This window comes from Scophthalmus maximus, chromosome 9 (genome assembly GCF_022379125.1).
Source record: "Scophthalmus maximus strain ysfricsl-2021 chromosome 9, ASM2237912v1, whole genome shotgun sequence".
Taxonomy (NCBI): Eukaryota; Metazoa; Chordata; class Actinopteri; order Pleuronectiformes; family Scophthalmidae; genus Scophthalmus; species Scophthalmus maximus.
In genome coordinates this window covers 8,514,388-8,537,450 of record NC_061523.1, presented here as the reverse complement: position 1 = coordinate 8,537,450, position 23,063 = coordinate 8,514,388, and the positions used below count along the sequence as shown (strand labels likewise).

General features: G+C 45.0%; 1 long non-coding RNA gene across 1 annotated transcript in view; it reads left to right on the top strand.

Moving 5' to 3' along the window:
• The first annotated feature begins 254 nt into the window (after nucleotides 1–254).
• The window catches only part of LOC118319915, a 34,723-nt gene continuing 11,914 nt past the window's right edge, over nucleotides 255–23,063 (top strand). The window contains exons 1-4 of the long non-coding RNA XR_004796169.2: nucleotides 255–2,708; nucleotides 2,812–2,960; nucleotides 20,646–20,898; nucleotides 22,322–22,417. This is a non-coding gene — a long non-coding RNA (uncharacterized LOC118319915). The remainder of the gene's footprint in view (nucleotides 2,709–2,811; nucleotides 2,961–20,645; nucleotides 20,899–22,321; nucleotides 22,418–23,063) is intronic.

Below are 23,063 nucleotides of genomic sequence, written 5' to 3'. Positions count from 1 at the left end.
GACCCACACTCACACAAATCTCCCCAGCACGCCGCCAACCCGCTCCACCTTCGTGCCCCCTTTCAATATGCTCTCATTTCAGATAATGAAAGGAGTCTGGAGGGGGAAGCCACTGCAGAGATCACTGATCCACTCTAAGTGAAAACCTATACTCAAGTTAATGTGAACACCCCTGGGGGGGACGAGGACTTCTAATTGATTAACCACATTACCCGGATAAGAATTGAACCCTCCTGTGTGAGAGCAGCTCAACGTGGGCATCCGCAGCCTCATGCCGTGGACTGTACTGCAGGTGTTCATGGGGACTTACAGACACCGTCCACAAGGGGCAGTGTTGAATCACAAATTCCTTCCAGCTCCAGCCAGGTTGACACAGCAGTCGGTGCATGAAAAAGGGAAAAAAAAGAAAGACGAGCTTCATGGGAATAACACAGTCGCACAGAACGGGGTCGAGGTGCATTCTGTTCGAGTGGAGACAGGTGCATGACGATCGATTCTTTACTTTGCCGAAGAACGGAAAAACCTCTTCAGAGGAACATAATGAGGAGAGGTGACGCTTAACGGCGGCGCGCCATAATTGATAAGAAATTTGAAATGCGTACGCCTTTGATTCAACACATTGTCTTTCTTTCTTTCCCGCTGTGAAAATGTCATAATCAAAGCTCGGAGGCCCACGCGTCACTCATCAGCGCTGCGTTTGAATGTATTTTCCTTTCACTTCCTCGCAGTGTTGACACGGACTCTGCAGTCAGTAATACAACTTGTCCTCCTTTGAAGATGCTCGTGCAAACCGTCCTCACTGCTCTGAAAGACGACGGCGCGGTTCAAAAAATACTCCTTTGATCTGCCAGTGCAACTCTTAAAGACAATGCGGCGGCTTTCTGAAGACGAAGAACGTACCACAGAGCACGTGGTCGACACTTTGGCCCCTTTAAAAAGCCAAAAGAGACATTTTTCTGCTACTTGAATCATAATAGAGGCTTGTGCCCGCGCTGTGTTCACAGTCTGACCTGTATGCAAATGCGGCGTCCTTGGGGAGGTTATGGTGTGTACTTGAGGTGTCGTCACAAATGCGGCTCTGAAATATTGAAAAATGAACTTGGGTTTTTTCACAGCTTTCTACACACTGGTGTGTGTCAGCGTGTCAGCGGGAGTCTCTTTGAAGGTGAAGCCTTTTGAGTGGGAAACACTCTCCCTGTATGGAAAAAGAATGGCTGCAATAAGTTTGCAGTTTGATTCTCGAAGTGTTCAGTAAAAAAAATTCAGTTTGTCCAATTTTATTTTACTTACGCTAAGACTGTACTTATTTCCAAGGCAGAAACTGTATTTTTGTTTTACGCCATTTAGTCGTAGTTACACTTCATTTGTTCATGTTCCAAATCATTTCTACCTTGACCAGAACATTGAAATGCAAATTTATGCATCAGCCATTGAGACAATAAGAATATATGGAAGAAATAAAACCCCTACAAGTTAAACATTCTAATACATTCTATGACTTGGTAAATGGTTTGGTGGGCCGCCTCCTGTTATTCCTGAGACCCGCGGCGAATGTTAGCATTTCTTCATGTGTCCTCTCTTTCCTCTTATTGATTTTTTTTCTCTTTTGGACATCCAGATTCATGCAAATATATGCAGGCTGCATTTGAAAGTTGTTCTTACCACGAACACTTCTGTACTTTCACTCATAGACTTACTTAAATAACTTGTTATCTGAGGTTTTGTCACAGTGACTTCCACCCAAAGGAAGAGTTCAGACGTTTTGAGAAAAGGTACACTCATTTGTTGTGAGGCGTTAGTGCTAAGCTAGGATAATTGGCTGCAGGCTGTAGATTCATAATTAGTTTACAGACTCCTTTTTTTTTAAAAATTTGGGCAGAAACACTCTGTCAGAGCTCTTACAAAATGATTACATTCGGCACAGATTTAGCAAGGATCGAGCAGTTCTGACCAGCCAAAGGAGAGGAAACCATGAAGTGCACAAAGAGACACGGTTCAACACCTCCAGCCCGCACCAGAGGAAAGACTATGGATGATTTTGATTTCCTTTGACCATATGTTTGAAGAGGGTATAGCTTTGAAAACAACAGAGAGCATCAAGGTGAGGGGATTCTTGTCATATCAGTTAGGATGAGTTTATGCTGCACATGGACATGTACGGTATAAAGACCTTCCATCTTGCACTTGAGAAGAAAACAGACGCCCTTCCTAGGAAGCCGTTGATGTTTATTAGGTCATGTTGTCATGCTGCAGTGTTATGACAGTGCCGGATGAACTTTTGTCCACCAATTCCCCGGTTGGTTTTTAAGCTTGCCCACAGACTGTGCCCTCTTTTTATGGGCTCGTAGATTGCTAGGAAACACATCAATCTCCTGTGTGCGCGATCCAGTACGTCTTCCCCCACCGTGCGGCGTGACCCCATTGGCCTCCCTCTAGTGTCCACTGGGTTGCTCATGTCTATGTTCCCGCAGCTCCGCTGCCCTGGTTATTAAAGAGCACCGGGCGATATCCACCCTCACCTTTCTTTCTCCGTCCACACGCCCTCGCTCACTTCATCCCCGCCTCCCCCGACCCGTCCCTCAATTTCTCTTTTTCACCGCACTTGCGCCTGAAATAGCACTGAAGGTTGCCGCTCTGCTGTTCCTGTTCCGCTGCACACCCACATCCCCGCGTTCACCGGCTACACACCGACCCTACCTGCGAAGCCTGTAAGACAATTACCAATGGGGGGGTTTTATTAATTGAAATGTATTTATAATTCTCATCAGTAATCACAGTCCCTCTCCTTTGTTCTTGTTCCATCAATCTCAGTGGAGGATGGCAGGCCGGCCCACAAGTGGAGAGGTTGACTAATTAATGAGTGTGAGGGATTTTTTCGTGTTCATTCCGGGCAGAAGGATTGTGCTTCAGGCCCCGAACTCCAACACGGCGGATCGTCTGGTGTTTACTCACTTCCTCAGGTGGGTAAACGTATCCGTCAACCGCTGTATAGTAAGGGATATTAGTCACACTAATGCGGAACAGTATTTCAAAGCTGCTGTGATGAATATTTTATGTTTACAGTTGTATTAAGAATGCGTCAAATCACTGTATTCGCCCCTCGTGCGAGGGCATATCAAAAAACGGCGCTGGCTGGATGAAACAGAGGGCGGGGCTAAAGAACTGAGTTTCACTTGACGAAACGGAACAAAAATAATTCTAAAATTTGTCACATCTGAATCTCAATGACATTGATGACAATTCACAAGTCTCTGAATGTCTGTTCCTTGAGTATTTGGTATATGTGCCTACTCTTTAATAGTTTAATTATACGTGCATTATACTTGGGATTGAGCTAGAAGGTTAAAAGCTTGTGTTTATTTCATTTTTTGTTCATCATTTTGCAAAAATTGTGTTCCTTAGTGCGTCGGTCACTCTCAAACTCTCCTTGGACCCTGGTGCACTATTCAGTTACCTGCCCGGAGACCACTCGGCGGGGTCACGAGTGTTACAGTCACTATCAACTTGTTTCCTCTTCAAGCCTCATCTCTCTTGTTGGTTTCTATACAGCGACTATTGTATGTTCAACTTTTTTCTGGGATCAGGACCATAGTGCAGATACATATTTAAGACAACTGCTGTATAACAATGCAGTTCGCCTCAAAGACCCTGGAAGCCGTATATGGTGTGGTGTGTGTGTACAGTTTCCCAGAGGTGGCTTTCGAATCAACCGTCATTTAATGCCCGTTTTTCTTACCAACTGTTCATCGCTGTGTGCTCATGATCGTCGCCGTTGCCGCGGCTGTTCCGCTGGATTTCCTCCTGAAAGCCGTCGCGGCATCATGGGATGTTGGAAGTTTAGTGCGCGGCTAAACATCATGTGCTAATGAGTAAGTGTGATGAGCTGGAACAGTTGATCCTCAGCAAACAGTGTGTGACTGTGGTTTACAGTGTTGCTGTGCTCGTGTCAGCACGACCCGGCTCAGACGCTCAGGCAATGAAATCCATTCCAGGTGAGCTAATAAGAAGCACGGAGCAAAATATACAAGGGTGTAAACACACCTAAAAACACAGCAGCGAGAATCCGATCAACCAAATCACATTTGGAGACGCGCGTGACCTTGTTGTTAGTGCAGTGCAGTGTGAACACACAGTATATGCATTTCAGGATTTATTAGGCCACTTCTTGCTCTGGAAATGCCGTCTGCTTGCTAATAATTCGCTCTTGTAAAATCAGCCAAGTGTTGGTAGCGGCGGTGCTCGCTGTGTAAAATCCTCCCTTTCATGTGCACAGGTTTTTACAGTTCCACCAAAGCGGCGTTGATAAAAAAAATTTTTTTTAAAAGTGCTCATCGAGATCCTCCAGCAAACTGCTTCCCTCGTGACCCCCCGACGCTTGCCTGAACGGAGGAGCTTTTCATTTCATAAGGCTCTCGGTGTCAGGGCCGTCACATTACGCAAAAAGATTGCTTACAGCGGCCCGTTGGCAAACCCCTGCTGCTCTCCACAGCGCTCACCCTCCCGCAGTCACCACCTTTTAATGAAGATCCTCCTATCCTAATAGAGTCCTCCTGTACCCCCCCCCCCTCCCCCCCCCCCTCCCCCCCGCCTGACACACCCCTCTCACGGTCTCTCTTTTACCCCCTCCGCTGTTTTAATTGCTTGAAGGTCATTGACAATAATGTGACAACTTATTAGAAACCCCATCTGATGCCGCTGATTTTATACCTCACTTTGCCACAGTGCTTGGTTTCCAGGCAATTACTGAGCATGCTATTTATTAATTTCACGGTTCACAGAGCATCGCACGCTATAAATGGTGAAGGATGATAACTCAGTCATTCACAGGGTCGGTGGCACTTATCGATTTTGAGTGAGCCGCTCTGGTGGGATGGAGCCTTCGTCTTTCCAGCTTTGAATGCGGGAAAGTGGAAATGCACAGTGAGAGAGAGAGAGAGAGAGAGAGAGAGAAACCTGCGGACGTCAGAAAACACCCATTTTGCTGTTACGTGCTTTTAAAAAAATGTCATGATTGTACTTACACAGAATTTAAAAAAAAAAGGGAAATCTTACCGCATGGTCTGCCCTTTTCTATTTCCACAGGAATCCATTTATCTCCAAAGATAGCTGACATCCCCATACAAGTGTTACACAGCAGTAACAGTACAAGTGCCGAGACCAATTATGGTTTGTTTCCTTGAAGCAAGACAAGAGACGAGCGGCTCTGCAGCTCCTCCAAAATACCAGCTCTGTGCCAAAGCAATGTGTTTGTGTTACGGGAAGCATTTAACCTGTCAAGGCAAGAGTTCGGTGTGTGTGTCTGGAAACAATCCAATAAATTAAGCAGAGACAAAACCTCGGCCAAGAAGTTTGACTCAGACATCTTTTGCTCGACAAACCAAACTGTCCATTTGTGGGGGGGGGGAATATTAAATCCGACCGCGTCGTATGCTGTGTTCAATTTTCTCTCCGACACGAGTCCAAATTGAACCTCTTTTGAAAAACCTTTTTAGATGTCTTGGGAATTAGCATGACACATAAAATAGACATGTTTGTGTACCCCCACCACCCCAGCCGCCTGCCCCCAAAAGAAGAGAAAATAGTCCTCAAATGGTTATTTCACGCAGCCTTGAGCGCTCTCTTTTCAAGTCTCACTTCACATGAGTGGCTCTCTCACATCTGCAGGCCCCCCCCCCCCCCCCCCCCCCCCCCCCCCCCCCCCCCCCCCCCCCCCCCCCACACCAAAGGTGTGGAAAAAGGCGAGGGAACATGCAAGACTTTGACCTTTGAAGTCAACGGCATAAATGTTGACTCGGGCTGCCAATGTTGTCTTGTTAGCATCCCTCAGCCGCAACAGAGGACCCACAAACTTCTCACTATTCACACACTGGCGCATGGGATTGATCGGCAAACGGCGCCAGGCTTTTTAATGCATGGAGCGGCACGGTGTGCTTGCAAAAAAAAAAAAGAGGAAATGAATGAATTAGAAATTAAAAGGTTCAGAGTTCAAGGCTCTCCAATCAGGACACAGCCTCGTGTTTTATTATCACTGCATGCAGGTACAGTGAAGCCACACAGCCGTGTAAATCAAGCCGATGAGCACTTAGTGTGGTGACAGTGTGTTGGGAGACACTCGCGCTTCAAAATCCCACTTTAATGGCTTTCTATATGAGGCCATATATCTGCGGTGTTAAAGTCGTGCCCGAGGGCATGTGAGCGTGAGCTTTTCCATGTGTTTTCATCACACAGCCGCAGCTGTAAAGGCCTTTCCCCTGCCAGAGCCATCCCTGATTGAGAAGGCGGCGCCTTTTACGGTCTGGAGCGCTCTGAACTTTACGAGAGCGACAGCGGTCCTTCCGTCGCGCGGCTCCTGGCTGAAATATCATGTTTGTTTATCTCCGGGGAGAATTTATTCTGCTGATTCATTGGCTGGCACCCCCTGCAACGGCTGAAGGAATTCGATTTTCTTCTTTATTTATTCGCTTCATTGTCCCTCCCGTGGAAGAGTCGTCTCTGCTGCGATACCGCGGGAAAACTTGCTCCGTCCTCGCCGCGGTCCCCTGTGAAATGAGATTAGAGGGAGAAAAAAGGGAAACAAGCGATAGAGGACAAGGGACATAATAGAGTTGTTATTCTTTGTAATCTTCCTTCTCCTGTTGTTGGTTTTTGTTTGTGCTTTCACCTTCAAAATAGGCTATTATATTAAATAAACATTTCATTACAGTGAGTGATAATATGTGAACAGAGCAGTTAGAATAGTTCTATTTTGCAGACTGCTTTAGACTGTAACTGTTTATACTGAGTCACAAAAGGGCAAAAAAAAATATTCAGCTGCCACTGAAGAGGATGGAGCATTTAATTTAGATGTACTGTCCAATACATTACAATTACAGACGCGGTAACAGGCAGCGCCAACTCCCACTGCCATGAGCAATCTATTCCAACTTATTACGGAAGTTTATGATTTGAGACGGATATGACTTCATGTGGTCTCAAATTCATTAAAAATGACATTGAGAAATGATAAACTGCTGGGAAAATGTGTATGCACGTGTGTGTACGTGTGCGCGTGTGTGTGTGTGTGTGCGCGCGCGCTAGCACAAATGCATGCCTCTCAACCAGTGCAGGTCATCCGCGCTGAATGGTTTCATAGGGAAGTTAGTCAAGCTTTGAAGTGGCCCTCAGACCTGTGAGATAAAAATACATAGAGGATGCTAAAGCAGGCGGCCTGCTGTGATTCACCATGCAAATACAGGCGTCTCCAAATCTCTCTGTCTGCCTTCTGTCAAGCAGCCTGAATGTACCATCAATACCCCGCCCGCCGCCCTCCCCCCGTTTGTCTGAACCGGTTTGGTTCAGTGATAGGACAAGACCAAAGTGCTGGTGTCGGGGGCCGCGAGGCAGAGCACGACACACCTTTGCCATTTTTCTCACTCCTCCATGCAGTTTTTCGCGCATCTGATGTGCAATCGGCTTGACGTGTGACCGCTCTGCATCACGTGTCACTTGGAGAGAGCCTCAAACCGCAGGGAGGGGACCTCTTGCATGACACGCTCCTCTGGAGGCAGGAGGTCGCATGGACTCTACATGTAGGTCACGTGGTTCCCCGCATGTCTCCCCTGCTCTGGTTCAATTCCACCAGGAGCCGAGGAAGAGCCAGAGTGGGCAGCAGGCACATATGGAAACATACTAACGGGGGACTATAAACTCATGGTTTCGGGCAGATTTTTCCTCACCTGGGGCCGTTAGGTAATTTGGTTTGGTAATAGGCAAAGCAGAATATTAATCTAGCTGCATAGTGCTGATTTCATTATTAAAAAACATGCTTGTTCCTCACCCTGCTCCAACTGTGGCTCTCTATTTTCTAATTCTAACGCAGTAAGGCCTACAACTTGGACCCATCATACCTTCATATTTATTCTGAACGAGTGGCACGACATGTAAAGTAATGTAATTGGGGGATTCAGTTACCATTTTGACCCGTCTTTTGTCACCTTGAACATCTGTGGCAAAATGCATGGCAAAGGGATCCTCTTGTTTTCCAAGTGTGACATTCTGTGGGCGGCTCTAAAGAAAAATATCAGTAGGAGTCATGCTCTGAGGACCATGACAGTCAACCAGTATTTGTCAAGATATTTAACCCTGATAAGTCCTCGGGAAAAACAACTGAGAGCTGTTTTCAGAACACACGCGCACGCACACACATATTTGGTTTGTATCACTGGCTGCAGCTAACATTTGTACAGCTGATGCATTGGCCTCCATGAAAACTCAAACAATTCAAAGCAAGCCAAAAATGTTTCACTTTCAGACTTGAGGGCTGAAAAAAGGTCAGGACAGGTTTAACTAATATGTAGCAAGACTTTTTGGGGGGCAAATAATTCCATAATTTTCTCTGGACATACAGTAGAAAATAAATGCCCCAGTCATGTAAACAGAATCACTATCAAGTGTCATTGTATGACATTATGTAAATAAAAGCAGAATGACTTCTCTTGCATCATTAACAACAGTGGCTTACGTTCAATTGTGCTCCCCTTTGCATCTCTAACATGGCAACCGACGTGCTGAACCGTCGCGCCGGTTGTGACGCCCACATGATATGCTGTACAGAATAAGTGGATTTTCACTGTCCCTACAAACATGACATGAACTTGGAAAGTGGTGCCACATACTCATGTTGTCGTGTTTATGGTCTATTATATTTAGGGTGATCACCACACCAAGAATATTGTTTTGTGTCCTGAAGGAGTTCAGAATCCGCTTTCCCCCCCAAAACTGAAATGAATGTCATGCTTTGTTCACCATGACAGAGAGCAAACCGCTCATGACAAGGATGAGAGGAGCCGATTGGCCACGGCCACAGCGGGCCTCCAGCACGCCTATTGATAACGCTGCACTCCTATTCCTCCGTTCCCCTTTGCACAACTTTGCTGCTGGTACGTCGCCACCTCTGGTCAAGAAAATTACCAAAACTGCATCGGCCACGCCATGTGAAAATGAAAGAGTGAATGCATCAGTGTCAGAGTGTGTGCCGCTTTCTGGCCACCTCCGGCGGGATTGCAGCAGATTAATCAGTGTGTCCTCCGCACTTTTTGGAGCAGCGGGGGGTTATCCAGAGTTTAGGAGAGAGTCGCAAGTTGTTGTGTCGCTCAGGAAATAAATAGTAGCTGGGGCTCCAGAGTGCTTCTATGGCTATACTGTTGTGTTTGATTTGCATTTATTTACTGAGGGTGTACCAAAGAACTGATGAATTGCCAGCAATGGCGAAGTAGGACAAATATAGAAAGGACTGCTTTCGTCGGGGTTAACCAATGCCGTGAAATGGTCGTCCTTTCTGTCAAACCTGTGCACTGAAGAGGCAAAATGCTAAATAACACCATTTGCATCTTTGCTTTTTCCCCCCTCTACTATTTTATAGAAACTTCTTCATTCCATTGTAATTCCACTGGCGGGGGGGGAGGGGGATCTGGTTATTTAATATACTGTGAGTCAGGAACCTGTAACTGGACTACGATTGTCCCTCAGGTCCACTCCCACTGTTTTCAGCGAGGTAAAGGCTTTGCAGCTGTAAGCCTATTGTGAATTATATCAAAGGATATTTGATTAAAGCAATTGGATTTTCATGGTAAATTACTCTTTACCCCTCGAATAACCCACCGAATGAGAGAGCGGAGCCTCGGGCTTGTCTGCGCAACTGTTGACTGCTGTGTTGTGCCACGTGTTTTCACCGGCAGAGACGAGAGAGAGAGAGATAGGATTATGTTAAAGATATTCTTCACTTCAACTCCATTTTGTTCTTCTTTTTTTTGCGGGGGGGGGGGGGGGGGTTCACAGTTTTCAAATTGTTCTGATAAATCCAATACACCAGGAAGTTTGTGTATCAAAAGGCATTTTCGCTTTGTTTGTCTTCAAATGAAGTGGCGGTAATGGATGCACCACTTGATCAGCAAGCGACACGAGAAAATAATATGCCATGAAAGTGACTTTTCATTTGCTGGCAGCACACATAACCACATTACACGCTAAACACAAGAAAAGCAGAAGGACAAAATTAAGGGTTGTTTTCTCTGATAGCTGCGTATCTAATTTGCATGACTTTGCATAATACAGTCAATAAAGGCGGCAATATTCATAATGTGACAGCCAAATCATATTTTCCTTGATAGGGCAATAACATTACTTTAACTTTAACTTCAGATTCAGAGAGAGAGAGAGCGAGAGAGAGAGAGAAAGCCCCAGTCTGGTACAGAGCACTAGGAAGAGAGGAGAAAAATAGAGAAAAAGAAAGTCTAACACCTCTGTTGAGTTGCGATCATATCTTTAGCACTTCTCTCTGAAGGTCTGCTGATTGAATAACTGAAGTTGGTAATGTCTGTTGTCATTGTCAGCCAGTGCAGCCTTTTAATTTAGTGTCATTAACCAAATTAAAAACTGAGAATTGATCTGCGGAGGAAAGCGGATGATGAGATAAATTTATTCTGAATATCAACTGTGTATGTGTGCAGTGACATTTCTTTAACACCTGTTAACTGTTCATTTGGATACTCAGTTCTAAAGAGACTGTTTTTTGTACTGTGACTTTAAGGATCGGTGAATTAAGTGGTCTCTGAAAAAACAATTTCTTTCGTTCTACCTCTCCGTCTTTTACACAAGCCACAGCTCTGTCCAACATGGACGGCATGGGTGTGCGAGCACGAGATCGAGAGCGTTTGGAATCTCGGCGACAAAACAGGAGACTAATTACCTCCTGAAATAATTTAATGTCAGCCGTGGTGTGGGCTCCCCTCAGCAGGACAGCTGAACAGGCCCAGCCCTCTGCCGGGAGATTCATCTCTGTCAGCTTAGATAAACCTGTCGGCCATCACACCCTTGGCACACGCATCGTGGTGCTGGGCCTGAGAAAGGAAGGAAGAAAAGACCCGATGAAGCTGTCCTGTCTTGCCTCCACTGGAAGGAGACAGGATGCCTAAATGAACACGAGCTTTCATTACCGCTCCCCCTTTTTTTAGCACTTAGGAGGTGCATCTGTTTGGGTTTTTTTTTTTGCAAATCACCTTTATCCTCCGCATGGCATAACCAGCTGCCATCGCTCTCTTCATGGGTCCTTGGAGGTGTCAAGTCGTGGTATCTAGGATAGGAGAGTGAGTACGCTGTAGTACTAGTTTTATCAAAAATATGCTTCAGAAAGTGAGCTTTCCTCCCTATCTTTTAAAATCTCTTCGCACATCAACATCATCAATAATAAGATGGAGTTAGACTGTATCAAAAACACTCCTCCCATGATCTAATGTAATGCAACAGCGCTTTACTGAATTGTTTCACCATGTTTTTTTTTGAATGACTGATTTGTTTCACCGTGTTTTCTGTTTTTTTGAATGACTTTTGACAGCGTAATCCTATTTAGACCTTCACATGTTTAACAGAAAAAACATTTCCACATGTGCATCATGCATGGACAACGGCCCAAAGAGTATGTCAAACCTTAAACAATGGTGTTCCGGACACGGGCACCTCCTCTTATGCTGCTGATGCTACGTACGCCAAAAGACTATCAGCAAATATTAGAACACGAGTTTAAACTCCACGTCAGCAAAAAGACAAAATTTGGAAGGAACGGCGACAGCTGAGCTCTTCACTCAGATGATTTGGTTCTAGACCAGTGGACTGAAGAACACACAAGGGCATTAATGTGCCGAATAATAACTGTAAAAAGCCACAGCCATCACGTTTCACTACACTTCACCAAGGCTTTTACTGAAAAATAAAGTTGGCAATGTGTGCTAACAACACATTTTACTTTTATTTTATTTTTAAAATCATAAAAGAAACATGATAAAAACTCATACAATCCATAAAATAATGGACTTAGTCACCGGGTCCGGAGAGTGAAGCCCATGCGTATAAGTGGCTGAAGCCTGTATTCTCTGGAATCACCAGCAGAGGGCGACTCCATTGGTTGCAAAAAGAAGTCAGTTTCTATAGAAGTCTATGAAAAAAGGAGTTTATGGTCTCAATCGCTATAGTTTCAAGTATTCTTCAAAGTGAAATAAGTAAAATAGATGATAAAACAATGTAGCAAGGGTCCAGCTTGACTAGATTGACAGCTGTTCTGTCCAATCTGTGAATGGTTGCAGGTGTAGGTGGGCGCGCAGTGGACGAGCTCTCAGTCAGACCCCCTCCACCAATTCGACGTCAAAAAAGAGATGCCGTTGGTAATGAATGCATAACTTGAAGCTTCAAGTCCAATGGGTGACATCATGGTGGGTTGCCACTTCTTACACCTTACAAGGAAAGGGGGTAAAAAATATAAATCGGGAATGAGAGAAGTCTTCTCTCCTTACCAAAGAGAATTATACTGCCCTCCCCTTGAAGACAAAAATCTACATATTCTCCTTCCCACTAATCATTTTTGTACAGTCCCTAAAGTGACTGATGATGAGGTAACTGCCTTATTATTCCCTGATAATCCCATCAAAGAGAGGCCTCTCCGTATGACGTGAATGATAATAAAACACAGTGTACCGACACAGCGGGTCCCTCACAAGGGCTGCATGTGTCCTTGTCGTCCAATCAAACTGAACCTTCTGTGTCGGTCCCAGCTCAGTGATGGATCGCTGCTTAGGATCAGCCATTTGAAAATCCAAAAAGAAAAAAAAGCCAATTCAAATTGGACTCAACGTGCACTTACATGTTTGTGTTAGGCGGACACCATGGGATATGTGCGGTGCTTCCCTCCGATCGTAGCATTTCGGTTAAAGCATACGCATTAAGTGGCGGTGCTGCATTATGTTTGGCGAATAACTGATCCCTCCCCCTCCGAGGACGTGCTGTGACGATGTTTGAGGTGATTTTGATCTCAACACAGCAGGAGCACACTAGGAGCATCTTAACTATTTGTGACACTCTTTGCAAGGATGAGATTCACAAGTGCAGTTTAGCACGGACAGAATGTTAATATACGATTCTGTGTTTGTGTGTGTGGAGTAAAACATTTTGGCTTCTACAGCTGAGCGGGCAAAGGGTTTGGCAACGCATCGGAACGAGGGGAGGGCAGACAAGTGGTCCTTGTTATTTGATGTGCATGAAAAAATCTTTGAACACGGATTTTGATGACGCCCCGATGCATATTTGTTTTGTGAGAAATGGACATAAAGGGCAAAACGGAAAAGCATCAGCGATTAACATTGTCTGATGAGAGTTGGGCTTTTGTTCCTGATTGATTTAACTTCGCCAACAGAATCGTACTTTGCTTCTTCCCGCTGTCTATGTTTTGCTCCCTCTCTTCAGTCTGTGGTTTTTAACACTTTTGTACCATTAAATAAAAAAACCACGTCTCTGTACCCGCTCGCACTTTCGTCAGATGCAGTGTATGTGGCCGTGAATGAAGAGGTGGAACCGTGACATTGTGACCACTTTGTTCCCCAAAAAGGCGTTCTTCCGTAGCGTCCTTGGGTCTTTTATTGGATGGCTCCCCATCTTCTCTCTCAGATCAGGTTATATGGCACCTTTGGCACCACTTCTGTGCTGTATGAATTCCTTTTTCACCGAGCTCCGAATCAGCAGTCTTCAAGGATACACAAGCAGTTCTAATACCAATATATCCGTGTCAACAAAGGCAATCTTTTCCCTTTTTTTGCAGATCTGAATATTTCACTATTGCCTTTGGCTCAGCAGTTAGATGTCACAACATTATTTCTCCGGCGTGCGTTTAAAACTTTTGAAGGTAGCTGAGACAATAACCTGGATTATACAACACAAACAAATTCACCCTTTCCTTTTTCCAGCTGAGAAAATTTACGGCAAGACACTATCTCTGCAGTGAATTTGAATTCTTCAACACTGTGAATGGATGAACAGCTCCGAGCAGGTGTCATTCAAATTGCGAGAGGCCAGAGCATGAAATAACACCCAGAGTCCAACACAGGCTTATTCGTCTGTCCCTCATCTCTTCATCCATTTATCCCCTTTCTCTTCTCCTTCTTTTTTTCCTCCTCAACAAGACCCCCGTCTTCTTATCCCACAAATGAATCCCTCCATGAACAGCACACGGAGAGAGAGAAAACGGGAGAGGAATTGAGAGAGTGAAGGATGATAGAATCCTAAAGCTTTAAGGCGAACAGTACTACAGTATCTAGGCGGTGTAGAATGAGCTCCATTATTGCTCTCAGGGCTCAAATTGAAAACATTACTGCTCCCATTCACAGTCCTCAGACACAGAGGATGGTCTTTATTTCCAATCTCAGTCTCCTTTCTGGTTGAGGGAGCGCCCACCCTTGCGTGTGTGTGTGTGTGTGTGTGCGCGCGCCAAGCGTAGGTGTGTGTTGTGAGCGAGGCGGAGTGAAAGATTGTGTGTTTTTGTCTCCACGAGTGTGCCTTCATAAAGTCATCACTGCTGATGCTGTGCATACACAGTAGGTGACCTCTCCCGCTTTTACAGCACAAAAGCTGTGACATTAGGTGCCGGAGCTGTGGCGTTGCCCTTGTCAAAGTCAGAACAATGACAAATCAGTATCCGTTTGAGTTTCATTGAAAAGGACAAGGTGCCATATTTTGGTGAGGGTGTAACTGAGTTAAGTCATGTGAACTCGCAAACACTTGAATAAATGAAAAGGTTTAGCCTTTTTTTACACCTCGTACCCTTCACTCTCACACAAGTTTTTCCACACTTCTCTGTTGCTTTTCCGCTTTAATATTTGGATTAAAAACCAAAGTATGAAAGCTTAGGAAATTGCTGGTATTCAATAGGAGATTTTGGATCATCCACGTGAAATGAGAATTTTTAAGATATGCATATATGGATGAGGAATCTGATAATCCCGCTGATAGTTGAATATAGTCTCCTTCTGTCAGTGCAGTGTGTGCCGACCTGTCGTCTGGCTCATTTCTGAAAAGGCTGTTTGCCTAAACACAATTCTCTGCAAGTAGAAAGGTCACACCTCCCTCGCTCCTCCTCCACCCCTTGTTTCTCCTCTCCGCCCTCCCTTATTTTCCCGGGGAGGCTGCCAGATTGCTTTAGCTTTTTAGTGCAGCTAGCTGACAGACGGACAAGAGGCTGACAAGGTCACCGCCTGGAAAAGCTTTCATGATGGAAGCACCAGCTTTGAGGGGAAGGCACCAAATACAAACACACACACACACAGTGTGTAGCCTAGTCATCAGTTCAGTTGCAGCTAAATGGCACAAATGTGGATGTAAAATAAGATGCTATAATGGTGGTTATTAGAAATTAGCAAATTCTACATTATGAACAGATAAGTGAACAGATAAGTATATTACTCAACTAAAGTCAGCTTGAGCTATTACTTACATCACATGTTGCAATTCTCTCCTCTAACATTAAAAGATCCTCAGTCTCCACACCTTTAACTCATAAGATATCACGGGAGACTTTATCCTTTAACTTGAGTCCGCCAATAATTAGGAGGAGTTTACTGACCACCGACAGCCAACATTACAGAAAGCCTGTGTTTTTCAGTTGTTCTACACATGCGAAATTTAAAAAAAAAGAGTCATTGCTTTAAACTAATCACACAAACTTGCTTGGTGGAAAATACTCTATGTTCATGCTTGACCTAAAAATCTCCAAGTCTCTGCAAAAATCTAAACAAAACAAAGAAAGCAAGCCATAAAAAATTGGGAAAGATTTATGTCAACCATGTGATGGCATGATGCAAACCTTCATGGAAATTTGCCATTTTCCGCGTTGCATTCCATTTGTCACCTTTGATCTTATATCTATACATATATATTTATATATGTACACACAAGAATATTGCCGATAACACAGCACCAAATGTACTTGAACCCGGATACCACCTTTATGGCTCTTTTGTTGCATTTGTCGCTCTTCAGTCCCAGTTGTCAGACAGGAACATCTGATCGTTTTGAACTCCTTCATGCTTGTGTTGGAAGTCAGTAGCCAGGGCGGAGAGAGCCCCGTCCCTATTTGACCTCATGCACAAACACAGGTTGCGAAGGCTAATGCGTCTCCGACTGACAGCTTGAATAGGAGTGTGTGCCCCGGGGAGGAAGGCTAATTGTGCCGAATGGAAGATTTGCGTTAAGGAATGGCAAAGGTGTCATATTGCCTGATCACGTTCCATCAAAGAAAGGAGGAAGAAGCACTTCTCCAGCAAAGTTAAATTGTGCCGTTAAGTGGTCCTTTGTACATCTGTATGACCTACAACCCCCTACGATCGGTCCTATTTTACATTACAATTAGAGTCAGGTTGATTGTGTGAAAGTTCAGTTTGTCCAGGTTGAAAATAACCTTCTCCGATTGTAATCCAATCCAGAGAAGGTGTCTTGTGCTCAGCACGGCAACAATACAGATAATTACTGTAAATCAGTCAATGCCTGAGAAAAGTGGAACTTGAGGGCTTTATCACTTTGTTTTACAAAGTTAAGACTTCTCCTTGTAAGGGGAACGCTTCCAACAATGAAAAATTATGTTAAGAGCTTTCTGTGGGCAGCGGCTAAGATCCTTTGAAACGCGCCTGAGAGAGACATTCTCCTTTATTGTCCTGTTTTTTGGCTCATGTGATGTTTCAGGATTTAGGGCAACATCGCTAAACGAAAAAACAGTGGACGGTGAAGAGACCGAATAGTGTCGGCACTGTTAAAGAGAGGAGAGAGAAAGCTGACAAAAAAGATAGATGATGAGATAAAAGCGGTGAAAGAGGAAGATACAGTGAAGACATAGTGAGACTGCAAAAAGACAGAGGGTGAGAGATGGAGTGGTGTGACGCCCATGCGTTGTCTTACCTTGTTATCTTCATCCCACTCTGCTTAGATTTATTGGCACGTCTGACAGGCAGAATCAAATACATCAGGGTGTTTCAGAAGTTTGCCCTCTCACCAATGCACACCAACGCGAACAAAATCAAATGCCGCCACGTTTCTGTTTTGTTTCGTAGAGTGTTATACTTGATTCATGAGGTCATCAGGCGACAGAATCTAAACAGGAAATCAATCCAATCCACCGCTGGCTCTGCATATGACCTCATGCGACCTCAGAATCACGGAATCACGGTACTAAAAGAAAACTGTAGAATGCAGCACATTCCTTTTGGGGGCAGGTCTTGGATATGCTGCATTAAAGCATTCGGGGAAAAAAAAGTCAACCGCATAGTATAGTATGTTGTTCTTCTGGCAGACTCGGTAGTATTATTTTCTCACTTGCACACTAACTGAACTCGGTATACATGTAAAGGGGCATCGCCACAGCATCCGTACTCACTGCGGTGACGCAAATAACTCGTGAAGCCGTAATGTCCACGAGTTCACATACATTATTGTGAGCAGGAGGCGAAGCGTGATGTTCTTATACAGCCATGTCAGAGTGCATTAGAGACACTCTCACTCTGACGGCGGGATCCGGTGCCCAATGAAACATTAGTTTAGCAACAGTGTCAAAGCCTGTTTACCGTGAGGCAAGCGCAGTGCCGCATAGGTCGAGAGATCCAATCAGTGCGATCGCACGATGAGCCCTCGCGGGGGCTCGGTAGGCCTCGCCCCTCTACTGGATTCCTGTGCATGAGCATACCAGAGGAGCCTTTCGGGGAAACTGGTCGTTACACCGATCCTCAGCTGCTGGTCCTACAGGAACCAGTGTAACAATAGAGTGCTCGATCTTCCTCCTGACATTTCCAAGATATATTTGTACGCAGGTGCGAATGCAAGTGTAATTGCGTTCGCGTAGAAAGGCCCTTCGGTCGACCTTCCACAGTATCCACTCTCCTGCCAGATACTGTATGTGCAGAGATAATCTGTGACCCTGAACAAGATATACTGTTCAGCGAGTGGAGTTATAATTGTGTTCTTTTATTCCAGGGCTCTCGTCGCTGCTTTATTTCATGTACAGTTTTTTCTGATATTTTTGTTTTGTCGACCACTGAACGTTGTTCTTCGACTGACCTGTGCTGTGCCTGGGTATGAATCCTTTTCAGTCCCCTGCTTCATAATTGTAAATTCACTGAGAAATATCAAGATCATAGAATCTTGCGATCGATCAGTGACCATGGATCTTATTGTGAAACAAATGGCTCAGGAAATGAGTTTGAAAATAGGCCGTCTCACCGTGTCTCTGTCCAGTGCATCATGGACTTCATTTCGAATGAACTAGAGCAACAACAACAACATTAATAATCATTATTGTGCATTGGAATATGAGAAATCCTTTTTCTGATTAAGCTCGCGGTGTTCTCGTCAGGCTGGTATAACAATCACAAAAGCCTCCCCACTGCTTGGTAAAATTCCCACCGAGGTGCCACTTTTATCTGTTGCATTGCTCTTTAAGAATATCTCAAACATTTGACACAGAGTACTCCCACACTGCAAAGAGATGAAGCAGGGAAACCAAAAAGCATCAGTCACCAATTCTATTTCCCAGCTCAGGGAGGTGGTACAGCCGGAGGGGAGGAACACTGACTTACACACCTCCACTTAGCCCCAGCTGAGGGCCCCCTGCCACCCCTGGGATAGAGTTACAACAGGGGGCCACTTGGAGGCTAAACGCCTTCCTCCAGTAGGCCCCTCAGGGTCCCATTGTACATTGGTCCCTCAGTGGGAAACCTTGCCACTGCAATCTCCAGCCAATCACCTTCGCCAGGGACAGTTTCATTTGTGTAGACCCTGAGTAAACTATATGTGGATGTGAAGGGAAATTCATGCTCCGAGAATGTGCTCAGTTGAGTTTTATACGTTAGAACTGAAATGCGCGATGTCCCACAGTCTTTCACGGCTTTGCAGAAGGACGACGGGCGTCTGTGTTCATGTCAATACGCCATAACTTGTTAATAACCTCAGCAACGCGCTTTCGGAGACCATCGTGACCCGAGTTGCCTCAGCTGTTCCATTTCAAGGCGGTGTTTCGCTGCCTCTACCTCTGCTCATACCCTGTTGTTTGTCATTAGATACGAGATTTAGTCAGTGACACCATGGGTGAAGAGCTGCAACGCATTATCTTTCTCGGGGGAACACGGCTGTGTGAAGGAATTTGCCTTCAGAAGATAGCTTGGCTTTTAAAATGGATCGGGCACTGCAGGCTCTGCACCCCGTGGCCTCCAGTCAAAGGCCAAGTCTGTCTGGCTTTGTCCAGAGATAGGGTCTCAAGGCAGGGGATGGATGAGCCCCATCCTCTGTCCTTGCTGGGCTGGCAGACTGGTGATAACACCTGGTGTGCATTCCTTGGAGACCAAGAGGGGATGGCTGCTCCATACGGCGAAATAAAAGTCAAATTTAACAGCTTTTCTTTGCATTCAGCCTCTTTATCATAAAGAAACAGGGGTCTGTTTCCTCCTCGCCTCGCTTTGTCACAGTGGGGAAACGCAGCGAGGCATCAGTGAGGGCTTAAACTCCTAAATGTGATATAATTCCATGGCTATTATTTTCGCATGCATTATGCAATTCAAAACTGTAAACGCAAACAGAGCTGATGCAGTTATAAAGACCAATTATATGACTTCCCCTTTACGCTACATAATCACATGTATTCTGATTCCATTGATCAAATAGTGACTCGACATCATATGCTCTTCCTTTCTACAGTAGATAAACAGATTCCAAGACTGTTATTCCCGTATGTGCAGGCCATGCATCCAGCCTGAATGCCAGTTGTCACTTTAGACAGAAATATGTATGCGCTCCTGTTTTGATTCAAGCCTCAAACTGCTGTCATAAATCTATCGAACACTCTTTTCCAGTGGGATTTTTTGCGGGTTTCATCTCCCTCTTGTCTGCTTTCCCCCCCGACTGCAGAGTCCCTGACTATCTGTCAAACTATATGTGTCATGTACAGTATACGTTCGTGTTCGTGTGCGAGTTCAGTGTCAGCGCCGCTGCAACAACGCTCCCTCATGGACTCGAATCACTATTATGGATCACGACGCCTCCTTTCTTTGACTGGAAATCCTTTTAGATTTGCCTTTTTTTTCTTGACTAACTCCTGTTAGGGAAGCAACGTGTATCCTCACTTGCACAAAAAAAAAAACAACTATGGCAGGCTGGTGCATTACAAAAAGAGAACTCCTGTCACACCGCCATCTTTGGCTCATCATGGAAATAGAAAACAAAACAAGAAAAAAGAACTTTGTGTAGAGGCTGCAGTGCATAAATCTGGAGTGTTTCTGACAGAGTGAACAGCCCTTGGGGTATGTGTACAAACAGGTTATGAGGGCCCCAGTTATCTGCTCAACAATATTTGCCCACGATAAAGCATTGTGTTGACTGGCTGCAGGCCTGGTTCCGTGCAAAAGGTTAGCAAAGTCATTGAGCTGCAGCCCGCGTGATGTTGCTGCTGCAGCATTCATCTTTGTGAGAGTAATGGGAGGGCTGTGACATTCTCCTTGTTTTAGTGAGGGCACGGAGAGAGATATGGTCTGTCAGCGTGACGCAGATGGGTTGCAAGATGCTAAAGGTGGGACGTTGCACAATGACTGGCCGTGCACTCGGTGACCTTTGTTTGCATGAAGTAGTGTGTGTCCCAAAGTGTTTGTAAAAAAAAAGGAAAGATGTGCAAGCAATAATGCTGTATGCACGCATGTATGCAGCGTGCTTTTTGCTTATGTGCAAAAAAACATTTGAACCTCTCTGAGTTTTCATACTAATCTCTCTCTCTCTCTCTCTCTCTCTCTCTCTCTCTCTCCGTGTCTTCTGCTCACCAGAAAACAGATGTCCAAGCGACCTACCTCCATTAAGCAGGGCTCCTCAGGAGTATAACTCAGTGCTGCTCCAGAACCCTGCCCAGCCTCCAGACATCAGGCCCAGCCCTCACCATTCCTTCTGGCCAGACTCTGGACCTGCGAAGCGGACTCGGAGACTGTGACGGCAGGGCAACAGGCCAAGGCCGGCTCTATCTTCATATTACTCCCGCTGGAGGTGGGAGAGTGCGAGCTGGACACTGCCCATCCCTCTGCTGTAAGTGGTCATTAAGGAGTTGGCTGACAGCGCTTTTCTCTATGAGTAGTGGTGGAGGTGTCCTTTTCACTGCACTTGCTCCTCCACTCAGCTCCACGAGGTTCAGTTTCATGGTGTCTGCTGGTTAGTACTGATCCATCTGTCACTGTGTGTGAGTGTTAGCTATAATCATACTCTGCAGCCCCGCGCTGTGCAGTGTGTCATCTCGCTGACAGTACTAATATTCGGGCTCGGATTCCGTTTCGTACAAATTGGAATAAGAGGAGACAACGTGGGACGATACAGGCGGTGAAGCGGTTTCTCCTCTCAGATTCTGGCCCTTATGCTGCAGTTTTTCCTCAAATGAACCCCATTACTATCCGAGATCAAGAAAGAGAGGCAGAATAGTGCGGGTGACAGGTTGATCCCGAGGTAATCTCGGTTAAGAACCTTCTGTCTGATTGCTGAGGTCTGAATGTTAAGCAAAAATGTAAGGTGTTTTATGTGAAAGGCCTGTAGATTGCTGTGGATCAACCTCTTAATAGCACTCGATTTACAGGGTATAGAGTCATCAACATCACGTGTACGTGGCCACACATTTACCATCATTACAAATGCCTCAGAAGTACTGATGTGAACCACTGGCATTCAGCTCTGAGATCTGATGTTGTTTTCAGCAAAAACAAATCCCAGTTTACTTATCAAATAAAATGATAAACTGTGCTCTACAGTATCATGCCCCACACCAGCACTAATCAGGTGCCATTGTTTTTCCTCCTACCGCATAATCATATTTAATATTGATGAGGCATCATTTGATTACTATGGTAGTATTATCCTTAGAGTTAATGGCAGATGTAATTTTATACCCGTCAACCACAACATAATGTTCTATTTCTTTTTCATCCTTCAATTCCACCGAATTGTTCTCGCTCCAGGTATTCCAGTAAATGGTGAATAAATTACTCTGAGACACCCAGAAACCTTTATGTTTTTTCATTGTTATTCAATCGGCATGGTACTGGGTTTTATTTATCTAGCTTTACGTTGGAAAATCGCGGCAGATAATCTTGGAAGCAGGCATGGGAGAATTAAGCTGCATGGTGCCTCGGCTGGCCCTTTCTCTCCTCATGCCTGCCTCCCAATCCCATCTACCCCATTCATCAGATGGAAGTGATAAGCTCAGGGAGCACACGCAGAGGCACTGTGTCAGCTAAGCTCTCCATGTGACCGTGCTATGTTGCAGTCACTGGCTCATATGTGTCACAACCTTGGTCAGAAATATAAATATAAATCAGCATCATATGCTTATGTGTGCAAGTGTGTGATAAACAATGCTAGGGGTCAACATAAAACTATAGGACAAAAAAGAAGTCTGTATAATGGCCAGGGAAACCAAAGGCTGTGAGCTGACGTGTCTACTTTTCCTCCCACTGTTCAAAAGGGAAGCCGAGACATCCCGGAAACAGGAGCTGCCATCTTGCCCCTGGAGCCAGAGTCGTGCTATCGAGGATCTAGGAAAACGCTCAAGGAATCACGGGTCAGTCTCAGCTGTCGTTTTTACAGCATTAAACAACGATTCAAAAACAAACTTATAGGAAAAATGATCACTTGAGCATACGTCTCATCAGAAATGCTACCATCTTTGTTGGTGTTTATTATTCACCTGTAGCATATTGAGATTCCTCTGCTAAGGAGATGACGTGGGTAAAGCTGACTCAAAATTCTGACTCAATATGTCGACATATTTATTTAATCCAATTAAGTCCGAATTTTCATTTTGTACCCACATTGGAACTGAAGCATTTGTAAATCACTGGTTTTACAGCATGTGTGCCTGTATGTGCATTTGTATTTGTAGTTGTGCATAAAAGAGGCAAAGAAAGTGACAGACAAAGCTAAAGAATGTCACTTTACTATCTCTCCTGCATGTAGAACTTAACTCAGTCGATGGACATACACCAAATCAAATTGGACCTTCGCTCTGCGGCTGGCAAACGAGTTGCATTCATCCTTTCATTAGACACTTTATCTAACTTCCATTCTTTTATTTATCTATCTGGGAAGAGCATTCATGTGTCACTTTCTCTTATCCTTGGAGACGAGCGTGGAGACAATGGTTCCACTGCAGCATTTCCTCCCTCTGTCTCTGCTCTGTCTCTGCTCAGCAAAACATGACGGAACAA